Genomic DNA, 10,593 nt, shown 5'->3' with positions numbered 1-10,593 from the left:
GCTTTGAAAAAGAATGTGACATATTGCGTAATGCATGCCATTGCAATTTGGTGAAGGTTATAAGTTGTTGTTCCAATGTTGATTTCAAATCTTTGGTAATGGAGTTCATGCCTAATGGGAGCCTTGAAAAATGGTTATATTCTCACAACTATTTTTTAGATTTTCTTCAAAGGCTAAATATAATGATAAATGTTGCAACTGCTTCGGACTATCTCCATCATGGCTTGTTAGCACCGATTGTTTATTGTGATTTGAAGCCAAACAACATTTTATTGGATGATGAAATGGTTGCTCATGTGAGTCACTTTGGAATTTCCAAACTTTTAGATAAAGGGAAATCTAAAAAACACATAGAGAGAATACCTACTATTGGCTATATTGCACCGGGTAATTATTCTAGACATTGTCTCAAACTTTTTCCCCTTCTTTTACATTCTAACAATATATATCTAAACATATGAATTCATAAAAAGCTTATTACACATATATTGTGACTCATTATTCAAGTTAGCAATATTATATAAAATTAATGCATGACTAATTAATTAATATTTCTTATAAATACTATATGACTTCTTGAAACACATTAATGTTATTGATTTGATTCAAGTATTAAATTTGTAGTTTATTAATTGATGAACTACAATTTATCAAAGTTATCTATGCCTAAAACATGGTCCCTTAATTCTTCTATAGGGAGAAATTTTCTTGACTATTTCCTTCTAATTTTTCAGATAGAAGATGAAAGAGATATTTCATGAATTTTGCGATTGTTGAACTTAGTTTAAGTTATCTTTTTATATGTACATAAAATTCTTAAACTAATTAATATTATAACATTAAGGTGAATGGGTATTTTGAAATGTGTGTGTTTGGGATATGGGGGCTAGATATATGTGTGTCTTTGTTTCTTCTACATAAAAATTCGTTTGCATATGATCATAAAATTTTCCTATCAATCTTTAGGGTTAATAAACATTTACATTTAAAAAATTCAAAGATTAATTCTAGGCAGTATAGCATAACTTATTTCTCAATTCTCTCTTATCCCATCTACTCTAATTGATTAAATGAATAGTCTTTTTAGTTATTAATTATATTTTAATACTTGAATTCAATTATATGCAGAGTATGAATCTTTCGGAGTTGTTTCAACAAAAGTAGATGTGTATAGCTATGGAATTATGCTATTAGAGGTGTTTACAAGAAAAAGGCCCACAGAAGATATATTTGTCTCAGGATTGAGCTTGAAGAGCTGGGTAAGTGAGTCAATACCACATACAATAATTCAAGTCATGGATTCAAATTTATTGCAAGGAGATGAACATCATATCAATAACATTTTGACATCTACATCCTCTATTTTTGAATTGGCCTTAATTTGTTGCACCGATCTTTCAGAAGTATGAGGAAATATGATTGATGATTGAACAAGATCAAGGCCATGTTTATGCATAGGTAGAAGTGCTGTATTTAAATCAGCATTAACATTCTTGCAATTTGTGTGATTAAATATTCTATGTTTTTTATTATCTACTTTCAGAATATGTTGGACTCTTCATTATTTATTATATATGTGCATTTATTTTTACCCAAGGCATAAAAATATGTACTCCAGAGCATATAGATTCATGCTAAGTTAAAGAATACATTAAAGTAGCCAATAATGATACTTTATTAGTGAAATTTATAGTTTCATTCCTTGAAAATATTTGCAAAGCATGTAAAAAATCTTGAGTGCATTGCATATAGTACGTCTGGTAGTCATACGTCCAACATTTTCAAAAGTAGTATTTATACAAGCAACCCATTTCTCTATCTCTGCATTAGCACGCACAATCAGATTGCAATCGTCTATTAACTTCTTTAGCTAGCTTTGCTTACTCTGATTGTTTCACGTTCAATCTTAGCTTTATTTTGGTTCTATTTTTCCTATGTTGTACTTGAATCTGTTCCTTAGTAGCAGTTTTACTAGCTCTTTGTTCCTTGCTCTTAGGTATTTTTCCTAATATAATGATAAAACAATGAGAATCATTTCATAAATTGCAAACTTAAACACCAAAGTCAAAAGGTAAAACACTTGCATCCTCTTGCTAATTCATCCTCATATCAAGCATTTGGGATTTTGTTTGCGGCTGATGCCAAGCCAACATTTTTTGTTCATCATCTATAATTCTTTGTCATTTCTGCCATGTAATAATTTGTGAAGCAATTGGCATGACATAAGAAAAAACACATGTATGACACATTTATGACACTTAAGAAGTCACATATTAGAGATTCTGATGGAGTTTTATTAATAGGGATTGGATATGATGCAATGTCTCTAAGTCAAATTAAACCCAAATCAACTAAGTGTTCTTTGGACATAAAATATTTAGTTGCATACATAAAAATACATCCCATAAGGCATATGTTTTTATCCAACTTTCTAACAACAAAGGCAAACACTACCACAAAAAATGAATTTGGTGGGGTTTAACAGTTTAATTTTATGGTGTTTATAAAACACTACTAGTTTTATATCTAAAGCCTCAGGTGACATTTCATGAATTAATGAAATACCACAAGAAGATGTAAAGAGCATTTCTTGCAAGAAACACCACTTTTTTAATTCTTTTTTTAAAATAATCAAGAGGTGGTGTTTTGTCCACATAATTAAACACCACATGTCTAATTCTTCTTTAAAAAAAAAATTAGCAAAGAGGTGGCACTTCCTTTTCTCCTTGTACCTTTTTTAATTAAAAAGGGAGAAGAGGTGGCATTACATTCTTGAAACACCATCTTTCCCCAATGTTTTTTAGGTTAATGATCATTATTAGTAACCAGTGTTATGAAATTCAATCTCCTATTTTAAAACAAGCATGCATGGGCTATAAAAATAAACATTTTTGCTCTTTTCAATATAATCATTATAAAATAGTATCTTCAATGCTTTTCCATGCGTGAATCATAATATAAAAACATTTTCTAATTGTAAGATCAATCAATATTGACATAATAAATACTTGTGAACATTCATTCAAAAGATTAATTCCAATTCCTTTCATAAAATTTAATGGAATGCAAGATTTTTCAAATATAGTAGTTGATAACAAGATTAAATCATAACATTGAATAGTATTTTATACATGAATATGTTTAATCAAAATTTCAAGGAAAGTAAAATTCTTGCATTTATTGAAAAACCAAAATTGCCAAAGCTGTTAGAAATAATTTCACAAGATAAAGAAATTTAAATTACAAAATATCTCATACTTAACAAAGTTGTTATGAAAATAATCTACAAAAATTACAATATTTTAGGAAAATAAATTTATGGGTAAATCAATTGAGACGTTATTCACTTACCTAAGTTTAAGGTAATAATTTGTTCCTTCTAATTATACCTCTCTCAATTGCCCCTTAGCTACTCTATTACCTAGATAAGAGGAACAAACAACTTCTTTAATTATGACTCTACACCATACATTTCCAATAGACATTCATTTCCTCCAAAATTAAGTAAACAATGTTTCATAGTCCTTATATCACCTTCCAACACTTATATATGAAGTTGCAATAGAAAAATTGAATAGTTTCTATACTAAAATTTTGTTAATGATTCATTACACACACTTAGTTATTCAATCAAACCAAACAATTTTTCATCATACATTTCATCAAACACTTTACGGCATTCTAGAATCAAATCATATAGAAGTACATAAATTTAGAAATTTCTAACCATAGAATTCTTAAGCTTCAACATGTTCTTTATAAATTTTCCTAAATTCAATTTCTTAACAATATTTGACATGGTATGAGAGCAACACATAGTTCTGAATTAAAATTTTTTGTCATGAATACATTGAATATTTTTAACTACTCCATTCCAACTCTTTTATACATTTTAACAAACACCTTGTGGGCACCAGTTTTCAAACAAATACCAAACTTCTTCATGTTCAAATTGCCACCTAATATTCCCATTATCAAAAATTAAAATTTTCAAGCTTCCTGATTCTCCTCTCTTCAGCACAAGCCAAATTCACATCAAGAATCAAGTAATCAGAAAGAAAACTTCATACACAGTATCTACCTCTTATTCTCATAGGCCAAAACTTTCAATTTAATTCAAAGGCTCCTATTTGGTCAATCACGTACCATAGCAGTATCAACAAATAAATAATAAAAAAAATGAAATTTGCAACTACATCCAATAAAACACCCCACAGACTAATAAAAAGAAGATTCAGTTCCTCACCTTGACTCATAAATTCTAAAAGCAGGGAAAAATTTCAAAGCTCTCTTAAACTAGATAAATGATGGTAAACACCGAAGGAGTGAGAGGAGGAGACATTGGCTGCACAAAAAAGGAGAAGCAAGGAGACAATCCTCACACGCCTACAATGGCTATACCTGGATAGGACGAAGAAGACTACATCACCCTTGGCCGTCTATACATCACGAAGAGAAAGAAGATGAGGAATCAATGGTAAGACAGGGGAAGAAGAAACTCGCAACTCAAACTTCTAGCATGGTAGATCATTGTGGATGCCCAATCACCTACGCCAACTAACAAGAATGGAGGGGGAATGGTGGTTTTGAACGGAACTCTCCTTCTCTCAATGCTCTAGAACCAGATCAAAGGTGAGAGAGAATAAAAATATCTTACGCATGCTCTATTTTGTTTTCTATTCTTTATTCTATTTGTCACCCACACACGCACAGAGATATATTGAGCAAGGGTATTACAGTAATTTCACCATGCTGAAGTAAAAGTATAAAAATCTTTTACCCTATGAAGATTTTGTTGGGACCTAAGTATAACATCTAAAGTCATTTCCACTAAGTCTCTAATTTCATTGTGTTAAGTCTATGCCAAAATTAAGAAAAAATACACTTAAAATACACTATTATATATTTTAATTTTATTTAATATTTTTGGGTTATTGCAAGTACTCTATACCAGTACTAAGATCTTATACCCTTATATAGCCATTTGTATTGATACTATTCCTTGTCCCTCACTCTATTCCTTAATATCGCTACTAACTAAACTATGCCAATACTATCCATCAATGCCCTTAGTCTATCACTTATTCTAGTAGTAATGCCTCTAGCGTTAATGTCTTTTGCAAAAACCACTTCTGATACTATTTATTTCTACCCATATTAAACATTGAACTTCTTCATATAATGTTCATTATTAATACAGGTACTATGGATATTGCTACTAGCACTAACTTGATGAATTGTGCTCAGTTTTATGTTCCAAAACTTATGAGCTTTGATTCTTAGTCATTTCACATTCTTTTCATCTTTTAAGTGTTGTGTTAGTCTTCTTATCTATCTAAAAGCTTGCTAAACATAACCTTAGGTAGAATCAAACATTTATTGATTCTTAATCTATTCTTACTACCTATATTGAATTTGGTTCTATTAGTATAAACCTACCTAGCTACCTTTTCTTAGAGCATTAAATGCATACTCCATTACTTTCCTTACTTGTTGTGAGCACTCAACTCTACCAAAAAGCATTGTGAAATTGCCTCATTTCCAGAGAAGCTCAGAAGAAAAGATGAATAAGTGTCAATGGGCTAATTAAATGTTTCTAATGAATCATTATATTGAACATACTCTATTTATCCCTATTTTCGTTACTTGAAACAGAGAACTTAAGTCGGGGAGCTTAAGTAGGATAATTCACATCTTTTATAAGGAGAGTGATTCAGACTTGAAGTTTGGGATTGTACTAGGGCAACTAAAAGCATCGATTAATATTGGTAAAGTAAATGGAGAAAATCTCAAGTGTGACTTGGGAACTGAACATGGGCTTGAGTGATTGGAGGTGAATTAGGATAAACTCTTATGCAATCTTATCTCCCTCTCCTAGAACATTTGGTTACATTGTTCCTAACTTATCTGCATTTATTACACATTATTTGTCAATTTTTTATCAAGCCAAATTCACTATCCCTCTTGGGCGCACTCACAATGACAACTGAGATCTTGCTGATAGAACACATTTGTTACCCATTTTATTTTTCAATTAGGACCCTTTTATTAATTTTTATCATCTCAAAGTACACTCATTACATTAGATTTGGAAAATTGCCTAAGTTTCTAGATTTAGTGCACTAGGGTATTTTGGTCCAAAAATAAAATTTTGAGAAAATGTACAAAAAAAATTGAAAAAGTGCATTTTATGTCCAGTTGATGAGTGGTGAAATTATATTTTTAAAATTTATTTTATTTTGAGAGTAATTAAATAAAAAGTTAATATTTTTAAAGTGTCTTAGTTTGACCTAGTTTTCAATTTGCTTTTATGTAAAAATTCTTATATAATTTTGTGAAACCTAGAAATTGGTTAATTTCATAAATTATCCCTTCTAATTATTAATTTAATTCTGGACATTAATTAGATTTTATTATATCACATGCTATTTAATTGAATTATGTTATTTATGTGACATAGGTGGCATGTGACTTGTGCATCAATTGGGCAATTAAGGTCAACACTCCTTGAGGTCAATGGATAAGAATTTGCACATGAATTATAATTATTTTGAGGGATCAAATCAGCTGAAATGATGTGGATAACACATGAGAAATTAGGCACACATTGGAATCATCTACCAACTAATAGGAGAGTGCTACCTTGCAAGTGTGACAAGGCTCCCATTTCCATTTTAATTTTTTTTCCTATTTTTTAATTAATATTCAGCTGATGCCGAACCACATTTTGCACACCATTCAGCCCCAAAATCAGATTCAATCATCATCTTATTCATCTTCCACATTTTCTCTCTCTTATTCTTGGTGTTATTCATTTTTTCCTACTTCTCTCTACACTCTAGCACGTCCAACCCCTATTCTTCCCACCATTTCTCCATCAAATCCAATCAAATTATAACAACCCTAAATTTTAAAGTAAACAAAATTTTTTCTCCTAATAGATATTTTATTTAAATAAGTTTAATAGCAAGTAGAAAGGGATAGTTTATGAGAATTTGTGCTAGAAATTTCTCTAAGGACCTAGGGTCCAAAGTTTTCTAAGCAAAAGTTTGGTTTTAAAATTATAAGAAAATATAGTGCCCTTTCTTGTAATTTTATTGTGCTTTTTATTGTGATTTTCTCGTGTTCTTTCTTGCAATTTTCCAAAAACTTATTTTCTTTAGTTTTTATATCTTGCGTGAAAGTAAAAATAGAGCATTTTGGTATCTTCTCTTCACCGATTTAGATTTCATTTCTTTTATCATTTTCAAATCATTCCTCCTCACCTTCAAAATTATTCTTCTTCTCATCGATGGCGTGCACTTGCTTCATTGGTTCATCTCTTCTGTTGAGCCCGTGAAATGATCAGAATCGTTCATTCATCCCTATTTTTCCTTGCTCCTTCATTCAGGTTCGATGGTTCTGTGTGCGTGTGTGTTTAGCTTCAGTTGTTCTTCCTCCTCAGCTGGTGGAGGCTCATGTATGTGTGAATAATAAGCTTAAGTTTTTTTTAGTTTACAATTCTGTTGCTCAACGTTAGTCTGCTTTGATCCTTACTGTTGCATATCTATTGTTGGGAGAGTTGGGGTGATCATTTTCTGTTCGTCTTAGTTCTAGGCTAACAGCGATAGTGTGTGTGTATTCAGCTACCACTTTTCGTCCTCCTTAGTTGCTGGACATTAAGTGTGTATGGTGAGCTCAAGTCTTTCTCTTTTAGGGTCCCTAATTTTTTTCCTTCTTCTCGTTTGAACAGTAAAGGTAAAGCTTTTCTTCTCTCCTTTGGCATTATCTGTGAGCTTAGGTGTGGCTGAAGCTAAAGTATTTTGGTTTGTGATTAATTTGGAGTATCACCGGAGTAAGTGGGAAATTGAGGAAGTCTAATTATAAGATTATTGAGAAACTCTCGGGTGATTGGGTAGCGTTCCGAATAAATTTCTAGTAAAGTATTTATAAAATTTCCTTATTTAAGATTTTACTATTAATCATTTGTAGATTGTGCAAGTATTTTATTTATCTTATTTTTCTAACATTTGTTTTATTTATGAAAAAATGTTGATTTTATTGATAATTTATATGGTTGACAAGTAATGGTGGAAAATAATAGTTGAAATTTTTTTCTTGCTTCACACGTGCTTTATTTTACTGAGGAGGACTGGATTCAGAATGCTAGATACTAACGACGATTCTGTTAGTCCTTGATGTGCCATGGTTCACCTAGCTAGCAAGGTATTTATAGGAGGTGCTAACCTCATGCGAAGGCCAACACACGTGGATCGGAGGGATGGTATTCGTGAGCTTTGTATTCACGCTAATTTTTGTATGCTTTATGCCTACGCTCGATTGTGGTTGTCAGTCATGCTTAATTGGTTACTTATTTTCGTGGACTGTGTGTCCATGCTTGATTGGTTATTTACCCTTGTAGACTATGTGTCCACGCTTGTTATTCGTTCTGATAAAGCCCTCTTAAATTTTCAAATTTAAAATTATCATTTTTTAAAAATTTTTTGAAAGTACTTTATCCAACTGTGTTTATTGTAAGTTTTTATATTTTGTGAGCAGTAAAATTTTTAATACACACATATGTGATTCTATCTACCTTGTCTAAATTCACAATCACACTACCATGAAGAATTATCATTTATTTCCAATTTTGAATAATTCATTATGTCATTAAGTTATTTAGAGTTAAATTTGTTATTTATTATCTTTAGATGTTTTCTTTATAAAAATTTGGATTGAGACGCTACTCACTAGTATATATTTTGGTCTCAAATATTGTAAGTGACCCTACGCCTCCAACTGACCATTGAGGGCCCTTCTTGCTTTTTGGATAAAGGAAGTATATGGTGATTACTCTTTTTGGTAAAATCTTGTATTTGTAAAGTATAAGTTAGTGCTCCACGTACACCATAGTTGGATTCAAGTTTTATTTTGTTATTGTGAAAATTACTAGAATGGAGTTAGTCTCCTTGTTAGTCTGATTGGCAGGTTCTGTAGATGTTGTGCAAGTTTCAGGTGGTCCAAATTATAGGGAAAGCTCTGTCGAAATTTTTACAAGAACTCTAAAAACATTAAGAACCTTACTATTACATATAACTTGCATATATCACTAATTTAGCTTAATTTCTAGATAATTAAGGCCTATGGAATGTGAGTTCACATCATGTTTCATGATGATCATACCTTTAGTATTGGGATGTGGCACAAATCTTCCACCATTCTCTTCCCTTATCATGGCCAAACTCACCCCAAGCATCTAGAGGAAGAATTGAAGCTCAAATCATCAAGACTATGGAGCATACCTCTCTGCCACATGGTGTTCATAAAGGAAGCAAGATTTTCTTGATGTTTTCTAGCTAGATTCTTCATAGAATCCTAGGGGAGAGTTGATGGAAGAGGAGTCTTGAAATCTTCACCTGGTTAAGCTTAACTATTTCTTCATCTTGTTTTAATTTCACTAGAATACTATGACTATTGTTGATTGTGGTTCAATTTGACTTTAGTTTCATAGTTGTTTGTAATTTGTAATATTGAAACAAGATTGTTTACTTGAATTTCAAGTTCTTAATGCTGCTGAAATTTCATCCTCTTAGTGTTTTTACATGGTAATATGTGATTTCACTTGGAAAATATCTTGTATTAACCTAGTATGTAATTGTGTGGTGAATACTTGATGAGTTACTTGAATTTTCATAGTTTTGAGCTTAGGTACAGCTTTGGACAGTGACATATAGGAATAAATTTTAACTAAACACTTAGTTAATTTTAGAGCTAAGCTAGTAAGGTTACCTAGGGGACTTGTAATAGCATTTAGGAAATTGAATTAGTAAAGCTAGAATACTTGAGATAGTTGTCTTAAATAAATATATTTTTCAGCCAAGGAAAGAGAGTTAAGAGAGCTGTCATAATTAATTAAAGGGCTAGGAGTCTTCCATCAGCAATACCCTAGAGTTCCTACTTAAATTGGGAAGCGACTTCATTTATAATTAGGATTAGTTTTCTAGTTTAATTCACTAGATAATTAGGCTAGCAATTAGTTAATCAACTTCAAATTTTGGGTATTTATTTCACTAGATAACTTTAAATTAGGCTTAAAATCATTCCTTAAGAAATGACCTAGGGTTAGCCCTATATTACATTAGGGTTAGCTTTAGTTTAATTTTAAAGGCAAGCGATACTACTATCACTCGTGAAATGCCATAATTCTTCTCAAATCTCTTGAGACTTTTCTAATACTAATGAATCTTGATAAAATGAATAAAATACACTAGTTTAAAATAAAAGAAAAAAGTAAATATCAGTAAGTGCTTGTAATGACCCAGAAAAAAAATTGAGTTATATTTAAATTAATATGTAGCAACCCAAGAATTTAAATAAGATTAAAATTAACAACAACAAAAAAGATTAAAATTAATGATAAAGTATTTTGATTGTATTTTTATAAAGTTCAGGGATAGCTTACCAAGAATGAATTGGTGGCTTAATGGAAATGATTATGGATGAAGTTACTTAGGACCCAAGTTCAAATCTTTCCAAGAGAAGGATTTTTTTTTATTATTATAATGGCTTCATGATGAAATTACCTTTGTGCCCTCATTCACCATCAATATCTTT

This window comes from Prosopis cineraria, unplaced genomic scaffold (genome assembly GCF_029017545.1).
Source record: "Prosopis cineraria cultivar Desert tree isolate PC_DT_omini unplaced genomic scaffold, ASM2901754v1 PC6, whole genome shotgun sequence".
NCBI lineage: Eukaryota > Viridiplantae > Streptophyta > Magnoliopsida > Fabales > Fabaceae > Prosopis > Prosopis cineraria.
This window is presented reverse-complemented; position numbering follows the sequence as displayed.